A 12,969-nucleotide genomic window follows, 5' to 3' on the forward strand; every position below is an offset into this window, starting at 1 on the left:
TCTGCAGTTATCCATTGGTCACAAAGACATAGTTAAACACATATGTATGAACTGAAACCCTACTAGCAATATATTATTTTAAAATGTATTATTAATTGGGATTTAATACATATATCATCATTCCATAGTTCAATCATATCAAGTAGAATGTACAATTGCTACCACAGTGTCCAGACATTCTTTTTTCTACATGGACTCCTTGACATTGTCTCCCTTTTACACCTTCCCCCAACCATCACCACTGTACCCTCCTCCCCTCAAACCTCTTATTCTACTTGCTGTCCCTATAGGTTCATCGATCCTGGTTTTCATATACTGAAAAATGAAAGAAAAGAACATATAACACAATTTCAATAGGGTGACCTCCAATGACACAAACACCTCTGAGGTACACTCTAATATGAACAAACAAAACAATGCAAACCCCAAATACAGAAAATTTTGGAAACTGGATCAGGTCCAGCTGCATCACAGGGATCTACTGACAAAGTTCTAACTATTCAAGTCGGATTCCTGCCTTTGATCTTCTGTACTCTCTCCCACACACTCTGCTTAGTGACCACTTCCCCCCCCCACCCATACCTCAATTTTAGATGAGGGGAGTTCTTTGGTGGCTTAGCAGCAATATATTTCGACCTCCCTTCATATCTCTAAAGAGAGAAAGACAAGGTTTTTTTTTTATTCCCACAAAGAGTTACAGTCTCAGAAACCCACAAGGGCTGTTCTATGCTGTCTTTTGGGGTCGTTATGAGGTCAGAATTGATTCCATGGCAGTGAGCCATATACCTGACCATATCACACCTTTGTGGCACTTAACATCACTGATACTTAAAATGTTTATATTGAAGTTTAGTTTGATTGCAGCCTAATTTAGATTTAAAGCTGGGATGTGACGTTAGACTTCCTGGACACGACTCCTCTTGCAGACGTATGGAGAGGACAAGTGCTTTAATCTACCTACCTGTGTCCCAATCTGCAAGATGGAGATTTCTATAAACCCTCTAGATTTGCGAGGATTAGATGTGGTAGTCTACATAAGGTCTAGTTCAAGTATAGTCATCTAATATTGTCTGTTATTCACTTATTACAGCACACACTTGCTGTAAAAGAACTACAACTCAATGTAAAGAATATCGGAATCCTCACAACTGGGCCAGTAGGCAACATTATGGTAAATGGAGAAAGGATTGAAGTTGTCAAGGATTTTGTCTTACTTAAATCCATGATCAGTGCTCATGGAAGCAGCAGTTAAGAGATCAAAAAATGTGTTGTATTAGGTCAATCTGCTGCACAAGACCTCTTTGAGTATGAAAAAGCAAGGACGTTACTCTGAGGACTAAGGGGCGTCTGACCCAAGTCGTAGTACTTTCAATTACCTCATATGCTTGTAAAACTTGGACACTGAATAAAGAAGACCAAACAAGAATTGATGCCTTTGAATTGTGCTGCTGGAGAAGAATATTGAGAGTACCGTGGACTGCTCAAAGGACAAACTGATGTCTTGGAAAAAGTATGCCCAGAGTGCTCTTCAGAGGCAAGGATGGTCAGACTTTGTCTTACGTGCTTTGGACGAGTCCCGGGAGGTGGCCCTCGTGTTTGGTAAAGTAGTGGGCAGCAAAGGCAGGAAAGGCCCCTCAAGGGAACGGATTGACACCGTGGCTGCAACAATGAATAGGCTCAAGAATAGGAACCACTGTGAAGCTGGGGCCAGATGAGGCCAAGGTTAGTTCTGTTGACACAGACAGGGCCACGATGGGTCGGAACTGACTCAGTAGCACTAACATCAGTAGCACCAGCCATTGTATCCCCCAGCCCAACGTCTGATGGAATCAATGAAATACAAACACTGGGAACTACCACCTTCTCTGAGGAGCCTCACATGGACTGGTGGTTTTAGCTATCTTCAGATCTTGGCTCTGAAGCAATTTTGAGCACTAGAATTCACACTTTTGATGAAAATGAAAACTACGGTTACAGACGAATGATTGCACAAAGACATCGATGTCCGTGGTGTGCTTAATAGACACCTGGACAAGGACACCATGCTTGGTCAGACAGGAGGACGGCAACAAGGAGGAAGAGCCCGAGGCGATGGACTGACACTGGCTGTGGGGATGGGCACGGTTTCTTCCTGTCGTGCACAGCCGCACTGTGACCTGGAACCGGCTTCACAGCACCTAACAACAACGAGGTTTACGAAATACATTAATGTCTTCTCTTTTTTTAAGATCATTTTACTGGGGAGTCTTACAGCTCTTATAATAATCAAGTGTATCGAGCATGTTTGTACATATGTTGCCTTTATTATTTTCTAAACATTTTCTTTCTAGTTGAGCCTTGGTATCAGCTCCTCTTTTTTCCCTCCCTCCCTACCACCCACTCTAGTGATAAATTATAACTTTTGTTCATATCTTACACTGAACGCTGTCTCCCTTCCCACATGGCTTCTGTTGTCCGTCCCCTTTGAGTGTGGGGATTACGTGTCTGTCCATTATTAAGATTGGTTCCCCCATCCTCCTTCCCTCTCCCCTCCTTACCCCTACCCTCCTGGTATCGCCACTCCCACTTCTGTTCCTGAGGGGTTTATCTGACCTGGATTCCATGTGTCATGAGCTCGTATCTGTACCAGTGTACAGGTTCCGGTCTAGCCAGAACTGAAAGGCAGGACTGGGGTCATGATATGGGAAGTGAGGAAGCCTCAAGGAACCAGAGGAATATTGTGTGTTTAATTGGTGCATACTGCACCCTAATTGACTCATCTCTTCCCGTGACCCTTCTGTGAGGGGTTGTCCATTGTCCACAGATGAGTTTGGGGTCTCTGTTCCAACAGATTAATGTTGTCTTTACATCATTTTTTCTAGCCCTGGGGGCTCAGTGGGCTAAGTGTTGGACTGGTATCGACAGGAGTAGCAGTTCCAACCCACCAGTAGCACTGGAGGAAGAAGATGACGCGTTCTGCTCCCAAAAAGAGTTACAAATTCTAGGGTCTCTGAGTAAATTGATTCCATGACAGTGCGTTTTCTTTGGTATGAAAAATGAGGGGAAAGATCTGCATGTTTTTGAATAACTAATCTTGAAATTCTCCCAGCTTCCCCCAGGTACAAGCTGCTTCAATCCTATGTTTCAATACACGTTTATTAGTTAAGATAAAAAATGCCTGAGGGAGTTGGGGCATGGGCCTTCAAGTGCTCAAACTCAGCTCTGTGTCCTGATTCTATGACCTGGAGGAAACTTCTCACTTTTCTTTTTCCTTTTTTAACTTCTCACTTTTCTAACCTTTATTTCCTCATCTGTAAAATGGATATTAACTTGAGAGGGGAAGAGAGAGTCCTATTTCTCACAGAAATGATAGCTAACAAATCAAACTCCCTGCTCTCAAGCAGCTCCTATCCCAGTGAGTGAGGCTGCCCACCCTCATTAAAAGGAGAAGAAAGCAGACGTACAAATAGGGCAAGTGCTGTGTAGAAACAAAGGCCAAGGGGACTATTTTAGGTAAAGGGATGTCTTGTTATTTAGGGCTGCTATAAAAGGAAATACAAGTGGATGATGTGAGCAAACATTTATGTTTCGGTCTAAAACAGCGGTTCTCAACCTGTGGGTCACGGCCCTTTTACAGAGGTCACCCGATTCATAACAGTAGCAAAATTACACTTATGTAGCAAAAACAAAAATAATTTTATGGTTGGAGGGTCATCACAACATGAGGAAGTATATTAAAGGGTCGCGACATTAGGAAGGTTGAGAACCACTGGTCTAAAAGAAAACCAACTCATAGTAACTCTATATGGCAGAGTAGAACTCCTTAGGGTTTTTTAGATTAAATATTTACAGAGTAGAGAGTCTCATCTCGAGTGGCTGGTGGGGCTAAACCACTAAGGTGGCTGGTAGCCAAAAGCTTAGCCAACAGTGCCATCAGAAGTCCAGATTCAGAGTGCTGGCTCTTGGGACAGATCTCTCTGCTCTGGAGGAAGGGCCTTCTCTAGCTTGTTTCTTTGGAGACCCCCAGGTGTATCTTACCCCACCCCTGCTTTGCTCCCTTTTAAAAGATCTTTCTAATCTCAGAAGAGATTGTTCAAGACACACTCTTACACTAATCATGCCTACACGCATGACAGTGAGAACACAATCCCAAACGGGAGTATAACCACAGCCATTAGAGGCTAGGATTTACAACCCGTATTTTAGGGGTACCCAATTCCATCCATTAGCAGTGGTATGAGATGGTTTCTCTGAAGAGGTCATGCGTAAGTCCAAGCCTGAAGGTCAAGGAGGAGCCAGTCATGTGCAGGGTTGAGAGAGTAGCATTCTAAGGAGAGGAAATGGCATGTGCAAATGTCCCAGGGAAACGAAAGTTTGGGGCATCCAAAGAACTGAAAACTAGTTTGACAAAAGGTGACAGAGTGAAACATGGTTTTACCAATAAGTGGAAATGGGTGAGTGGATGCATAATCAATTGACATCGAGTCCAATTCAAGTCATGATGGCCCCTATGTATCAGAGTGTACCTGAGCACCAAAGAGTCTTTGTGACTGATATTTCAGAAGTCAATCTCCAGGCCTTTCTTCTGCGATACATCTGGATGAACTAAAAAGTCTACTGGTTGAGTTGGCAGCCAAATGCATTAACTGTTTGACCACCTCAAGACGGAACATTTGGGGGGTTTCTCCTACAAAGGGAAGTCAGACCAGTGGGAGAGGAGGTTGCCACGCTAGCTCTTACTGACTTGTGGAGAATGGCCTGGACTGGTGGAAGGTAAACCAGTTCAAAGGTGTCTTACCACACCAACCTGTGTGATCCAAAGAAAATGATAACAAAATCCAAATATGAAGAAGGGAAAAGTAGCAGAGCTTAAATTGTGAATACCCAATTTGTAGAAGGCTATGGAGGATGGTGGGAACTCAAAACCCATCTGTAGTGTCTGGTCAGCTCCCCTCTAGTCACAGGTGAGGCACTCAAACAGCTTTACTATCAGAGTTTATTATAAACTTGATGTGGTGAATTGAACCATGGGTTAATATGATACTTGGCCAGATTACCTCTCTCTTGATCCTACCTGATTTTACTCCATGCTTAAATATTTCTCAATTGTTTCAAGAAAGAAACTTCTTCTCTGGCTTTTTAAATATTGTTGGTGTTTTTTCTTTCTGACTCTTATTTTTCTTTATATTATTGTTGTTGTTGTTTTCTTCTTTTTGTTTTGTCTTTGCTTTTGATAGTTTCTATTGGGTCTCCCAGTTTAAGAAGCACAAACGGTGTGTGCATGCATAGAGACAATAACTAATGCAATGGCTTATTGGGAAGGGGAGGAAGGGGGAAGATTGGGGCGCAATCAGCGGATGGGGATGGGGGAGACATCAGAGTTGATTGCGATGATGTCTATATACTCTTGTGTTGTTGTCTTGTATATACGGTTTATTTTGGTAGATACAGTGTGCTAAAATATAGAGAACATAAAATTGACCACTTTGAAGGGTGTTTCAGTGAAATTATATTCTCAAAGTTGTGCAATCGTTGCCATCTTTTTAGAAAAACAAAACTTTTGATCATCTCAAACAGAAATTCTGTACCCATTAAACAGTAATCTCATATGAGTATGGGAACATACATCATTGTTCTCAGTGTTTAGCTTATTTCACATAGTAAAATGTTTTTAAGGTTCATTCATTCAGTGGTGTGTATTAGAATTTTATTTTACTTTGTCTTTGAGTAGAATTTATTGAATGACTGTACCATATTTTGTTTATCCATTCATCTGTAGATGGTCACTTGGGTCATGTCTACCTTTTAGCTATTATCAACACTGCCATAGTGAACACTGGTATACAAGTACATATTTGAATCATGCATTCAACTCTTTTGGATATATGCCTAATAGGGAATATTTATATTTTAACTTTTTGAGATATACATTATCTTTAGAAGCAGTTTAACTATGGAAGTGTAGGATATGTGAATACCAGATCAAGAAAACTACTGGAAAAAAGAAAGAAAAGAAACTGAGATAGTTAAGGTTTATTGTGCCAACCTGGCTGATAGACACATGTGGGGTTAATTGAAGGATAGAGGGAAAAATGGCTGGGTGAGCCTCGCCTTTCTAGTTCTCAGGTCTCTTGCTTTCTGATGGTCAGACCAGGGTGCAGCTGCCTTAGGCAGTTCCCTGCTTTAGCTGGCAAGGCTCACTTCCTGCAAGACATCCCTGAGAAGAATCCACATGGACCTACCCCGATGCAGCCCTGGGTGCAGGAGCACCCGTGTGGAGACCCCTGCCAGCACTGAGATATTTACACGTTCACTGACTTGGCTTTCGTCCTGCAGTTGGCATCATTGTGTACGTTTTGTGAGATGGAGGAGGACTTTGTGGATTGGTGTTGGGCATATGGGTTAATGATGTTGGACTTGTGGGCATGGGCAGCACTGGGTTGGGATGTTTTCTTGTTGCACACTTAAACTTTATATAAAACTCTCTCTTATACATGAGTTTCTGTGGATTTGTTTCTCTAAAGTACCCAGACTAATACAGAAACCATACTTGATGTTGGGGGGAAAGTTGTTTTCTCCTTAGGCAAACATGACAGGATCACCACCTTCCAAGATTTGTGGTCCTGTGAGAGCTTGCTGATGACTCAGCCATGGGTGTTGATGAAGCAATGGCTGGCCTGCCTCTCTGCCTCAGATGAACAGACACTTGCTTCCTGTGCCCTGACTAAAGCTGCAGAAGACAGGAGCCTGAAAACGTATCGGTTTACTTCATATGCCCAGCCTCATCCTCCCCTCCTGTCTGAATAACTTGCCGATGTGTTAATGCTTCTTTGTAAACCTTCAAAGAATTGTGAACTGCCCCTTTGTGTAAAGCTGTCACTTGTTGCAGGCTATGTGTAGCAAGGCTATTTAAGCCTGCCTCTAATAAAGTTCGGATTCTGCAGGGACTCCTGCCCTCATGCATCCTTCATTTTCCTTTTCTCTCAATTTTCTCACTGCAGACTGTGCTCCTCTCGACCCTCTTAGATTTGTCAGGGAAACGCTGGTCTCTATTATCTGACACTGCCCTGTGGTTACCATGGGTGAAGGAGGAAGAATGTGTGCTTAGGGGGCACCGAGTTCATGTTAATGGTGGTGGAACAATTTGGAGAGGAATAACAATAATGGTTGTACAACCCAAAAAGTATAACCAAGGGCACTGAATTGTACATGTAGAAGTTGTTGGATTGGCAAATGTTTTGTTGTATTTTTGCCAAAATGGAAAAAAAAATTACATGAATAGCAATGAGTAAAGGGAAAAAATTGATTGTGGTAAAGATTGTACGATTCTAAACCCTATGGATCCTTTCACCATACTTGTCACATCTGTATGCTGAGCAAATCATCCAAGAAGTTGGGACCTCTGAGGGAAATGTAGCACCAGGATTGGAAGACTTATTAGGAACCTGTAATACATGATGCAACCTTGCTTGCTGAAAGTGAGGAGGACCTGAAGCACTGGTGAAAATCAAGGACTGCAGCCTTCAGTATGGATCACAACTCAAAGTAACGACAGCCACAGGCCTCACACCTGGACCAATCGGCAGTGTCACGATAAATAGGGAAAGATTGAAGTGTTCAAGGGTTTCGTTTTGCTTGGGTCCACTATCAATGTTCATGGAAGCAGCAGTCAAGAGATCAAACAACATATTGTATGGGGGGGGCGGGATCTGTTGTTTGAGACTCTTCTTTACAGTGTTGAAGAGCATACATGTCAGCTCGAGGACTACGGTGCACCGTGTGGGACAGTTCAGCCTTTGTGTCAACTTGGCTGCACCAGGATTCTCAATGGTTTGGCATTGAATACCTAGTAACACCCCGTGGCCCGACCAAACACAGAGTAATCACAGACAACCAGTTCTAAGTCTCCGTAATGGGATAAGAATAAGGTGAAATGCAAAGCCCTTACTCAGCTCTGAAATAATTATAAGGAAGTTTCTTTGGGTTGTGGCCTCCTTTTTTCTGGTGCTGTCTGTATCTTGCATCTGACTTATCAACACCTGGTGCTTTGGGCTTGAGCCATATTACCTGCCAATCCTGGGCATCATCAGCAACTTGTCATCTGACCTGCTGAGCATGGATTCATCCTCTTCTGCAGTTACCAGCCTGTGCTCTTCCTTCCTATCCTCAGCTCCCACAGCTACCCCAATTAGAAGCCGCCCCCACAATATCTGACTCAGAGACTTGGAACCTACCTGACCTAGGGCTTGCTGATTTTATAATCATTGTCTTGATATAAATCAATCAATCACTCTCTGTCTCTGTCTATCTCTCTCTACCTACACACACACACACACACACACACACACACACACGACTGGACAAGAATGCATTTGAATTATGCTGTTAGCAATGATTGTTAAAACACTGTGGACTGCAAGAAGAGCAAACATCTTTCTTGGAAGAAGTACAGCCAGCACGCTCCTTAGAAACAAGGCGGCTAGACTTTTTCTCATGTACTTTGGACATGTTTTCAGGGCATGTTATTACTTAGTAGAGAGGCACTGAAAAAGAGGAAGTCTCTCAACAAGATGAATTAACACCGTGGCTGCACCAATGGGCTCACACATAGAACAATTGTGAAGATGGTGCACGACTGGCCAGTGTTTCGTTCTGATGTATATAGGGTCACTATGAGTCGTAACTGACTCAATGACACCTAACAATATTATGTTAATGAGGCAGATGCAATTTGTAGAATTAGGTTGCTTCTTTTTAAAACAAATTTATTGGGGGTTTGTACAGCTTTTATCACAATCCATACATCCATCCATTATGTCAAGTACATGCGTGCCTTTGTTGCCATCATCATTTTCCTTTTTTTAAAACATTTTATTAGAGACAACTCTTATCACAATCCATACATATACATACATCAATTGTATTAAGCACATCTGTACATTCTTTGCCCTAATCATTTTCAAAGCATTTGCTCTCCACTTAAGCCCTTTCCATCAAGTCCTCTTTTTTCCCCTCCCTCCCCACTCCCCCTCCCTCAGGAGTCTTTGATAATTTATAAATTATTATTTTGTCATATCTTGCCCTGTCCAGCGTCTCCCTTCACCCCCTTCTCTGTTGTCCGTCCCCCCAGGGAGGTCACATGTAGATCCTTGTAATCAGTTCCCCCTTTCCAACCCACTCACCCTCTACCCTACCAGTATCGCCCCTCACACCCCTGGTCCTGAAGGTATCATCCACCCTGGATTCCCTGTGCCTCCAGCTTGTATCTGCACCAGTGTACAACCTCTGCTCTATCCAGACTTGCAAGGTAGAATTCAGATTATGGTAGTCGGGGGGTGGGGCGGGTAGGAAGCATTTAGGAACTGGAGGAAAGCTGTATTCTTCATCGGTGCTACCTCACACCCTGACTGACTCATCTCCTCCTCTAGACCCCTCTGTGAGGGGATCTCCAGTGGCCGACAAATGGATTTTGGGTCTCCACTCTGCACTTCCCCCTTCATTCACTATGGTAAGATTTTTTTTTGATGATGCCTTATGGAGGTGTGCACCCAATGATATGATTTTTTTTGTTCTTTGATGCCTGATACCTGACCCCTTTGGAACCACGTGATCACACAGGCTGGTGTGTTCTTCCATGTGGGCATTGTTGCTTCTGTGCTAGATGGCCGCTTGTTTATCTTCAAGCCTTTAAGACACAGACACTATCTCTTTTGATAGCCGGGCACCATCAGCTTTCTTCACCATATTTGCTTGTTCACCCGCTTTGGCTTCAGCGGTTGTGTCGGGAGGGTGAGCATCATAGAATGCCAATTTAATAGAAGAAAGTATTCATGCATTGAGGGAGTGCTTGAGTAGAAGCCCAAGGTCCTTCCGCCACCTTAATACTAAACCTATAAATATAGACACGTAGATCTATTTCCCCATCCTCAAATATATATTTGCATTTACATGTCTTTGTCTAGACCTCTATAAATGCCCTTTGCCTCCTAGTTCTTCCCTCTATTTCCCTTGACTTTCCTCCTGCCCCACTATCATGCTCCATCCCCACCTGGGTTACAGCTATACCTCTTCTTTACATTAACTTACCCTTGATCATTCCCTACCAGGCCTGCCACTCCCCCCTCACCACCAATTTGGATCCCATGTTGTTCCCTTGTCCCTGGGTTTGTTAACACCACTTCCTTACCCCCCACCTCCCCCTATCCCAAGTTCCCCCAGAACTATCGGTCCCGTTGTTTTTCCTCCAGTAGTTCATCCAGCCTATCTTATTTAGACAGACCTGTGGAGATAATAACATGTACAAAATAAGACAGAGGAAAACAAAGCAACAGTATACAACAAAGCACTGACAAAGAACAAAACACATCAAGAAAGAAAAGCTTGTAGTTGGTTCAAGGATTGTTTGTTGGCCTTTAGGAGTGTTTTCCAGTACAGTCTGTTGGGGCACCACATTCTGGCCCCAAAGTCCACTTTCAGCATTCCCTGGGGACCTTGCTGGTCCATTCCCTTGCTGTTCCGCTGCACTCCCCCAGTGCTTTGCCTCGGTGTGGTGGGATCAGGTCAGTCGCAATTCCTACACTGTGTCTCTGGTGCTGTCCCCTGTAGCACCATGGTTCAGTGAGGGGCATCATGTCTCATATGCCATCATCTTCAAAACATTTTCTTTCTACTTGAACTCTTGATATCAGCTCATTTACTCCCTCCCCCACCATCCCTCCCTCATGAACCCTTAATAATTTATTTTTAAAAACTTTTTGTTCATGTCTAATAGTGACCACTGTCTTCCTTCACCCATTTTTTTCTGTTGTCCATACCCCTGGGAGAGGGTTATATATAGATCACTGTAATCGGTTTCCCCTTTCCCTCCTCACCTTCCCCTTCCCCTCTTGGTATTGCTACTGTCATTATTGGTCCTGAGGGGTTTGTCTGTCCTGGGTTCCCTGTGTTTCCAGCTCTTATATGTACCATTGTACATGCTCTGCTCTAGCCAGATCTGTAAGGTAGAGTTGGGGTCATGATAGTGGGTGGGGAAGGGTAAGAAGCATTAAAGAACTAGAGGAAAGTTGTATGCTTCATCGGTATTATACTGCACCCTGCTTGAGCCTCCATTTTTACGGGTGCAAAATGGGAACACTGACTTCGTAGATGTTGTTCTTAGGAGACAACAAGTGGGTTCCTACTCAGGAACAGAAGCAAACCGCACCGGCCCCTGCAGCATCCTCACAATTGTTCTATGTCAAGCCACTGTGGCAGCCGCTGTGGCCATCTGTCTCGGTGCAGGTCTTCATCTTGCTGCCCCTCTATTTTACCGAGCAGGACGTCTTTCCCAGGACTGGTTTCTTCTGAAGTCCAAGAGGCAAAGTCTAGTCACCCTTGCTTTTAAGGAGCCTTCGGCACTACTTCTCCAAGACAGATTTATTTGTTCTTCTCAAAGTAACATTCTTGCTTTTCAACACTTTTAATAGGTCGTGTGCAACAGATGTATCTAATGCAAAGTGTTTCCATCTTCTGGAGGTTCTGCTGAAATCTGTTTACTTGGATGACCCTGCTGGTATTGGAAATGCTGGTGAAATAGCTTTCATCATTAGAACAACACATAAGCGCCACATTATGACAAACTGAGGGTAAAGTACTGGTATTAACAACACAGAGGCGAGGATGTATGACACACAGGATAATTACATCACATCACAAAATGGAAGGTTATTATAGCATAATATTGAGAATCGCGGCTGCGCCAATATGACACAATTCTGTAACAGTATCTCCCTGAAGCACACAAATTAATTCATAGCAAAGGGTGATCCATGGTGACCCTGCGGTTGATGATCTCACTTTATTCCCCTGTGTCCATGGGGTAAATGCCATCTCCACAGTCTGTCACGGTGGCAGTTACATAATCTAGTGTCAACTTGCAACTAAGAGTGAGGGATGAAGGTTAGCCTATCAATCAGGTCCCAGCTTGATGACCTCATTTGGAGGTGCTACAGATCTAAATAGCTCACTGGAGGCCAGACCCATACTTTCTGCTTCGTCTTCCTGCTGACAAGCCACATGGAGCTAAGCTAATGGAGCCAAAGCCCTGGAGCTGGAGGAGCTACTTGGAGACCTCTGCCAGTGCTGAGATGCTTCCACTGCCAATGGATCTGTACGACTTTCCACCCACTGGCTTATGGTCTTCCTGCATTTGGCATCATTGCATGTGTTGCATGAATCTAAAGAGGAATTTATAGACTGGTATCAAATATATGGGCTAATATTGGACTTATGGACTTGATTTGGACTGGGCTGGGATGTTTTCTTAATGTACAATTACTGTGTATAAGCCGAGTTTTTCAGCACACTTTTTTATGCAGTTCTTGTCACAAAATTAGGTGCCTCGGCTGATATTCAGGCTGGCTTATACTTGAGTATATACGGTACTCTTTATATAAAGCTTTGTCTGAAACATACAGGAGTGTCAATGAACTTGTTTCTCTAGTCTACGCAGACTAACACAGTCACCCTGTCTCATCTCATTAGATATCCTGATTCCCTCCCACCAGTCACACTTCCCCTCTCATAGTCTGACCCTTTCACTAAGCAAGGTAGGAAGACATTTGTTTCTATCCATCACCCTCAAGTTCCACCTGGTCTCATCTCCATGACTAGCAGGAAGGTGCCCCATGGAGCTCGGTTGGCTGACCTGGATAGGTTAAAGGGAAGCAGCAGCCAGGGAAGGAGGGGCATACCTTTAATCTCCTAGAGCCCAGGGGTCCCTAAAGTCACTGCTTCTGCAAAGAATAAACAAGAATATTTATGTTTAAAACGCAATTACATGTTTGTGTGCCTGCTTAAATGTTGCCATGTGTGACCCAATACGACAAGGTAGAACTGCCCCTGTATTTTTCTAAGTCCAAGTCTTTACAGGAGATTTCCAGGCCTTTCTTCCTTGGAGCTCCTGGGTGGGTTGGGTTGGAGTTTACACAGATAGTTTTCCACTCAACACTT

Source organism: Tenrec ecaudatus, chromosome 9 (assembly GCF_050624435.1).
Source record: "Tenrec ecaudatus isolate mTenEca1 chromosome 9, mTenEca1.hap1, whole genome shotgun sequence".
In the NCBI taxonomy this organism is placed as follows: Eukaryota; Metazoa; Chordata; class Mammalia; order Afrosoricida; family Tenrecidae; genus Tenrec; species Tenrec ecaudatus.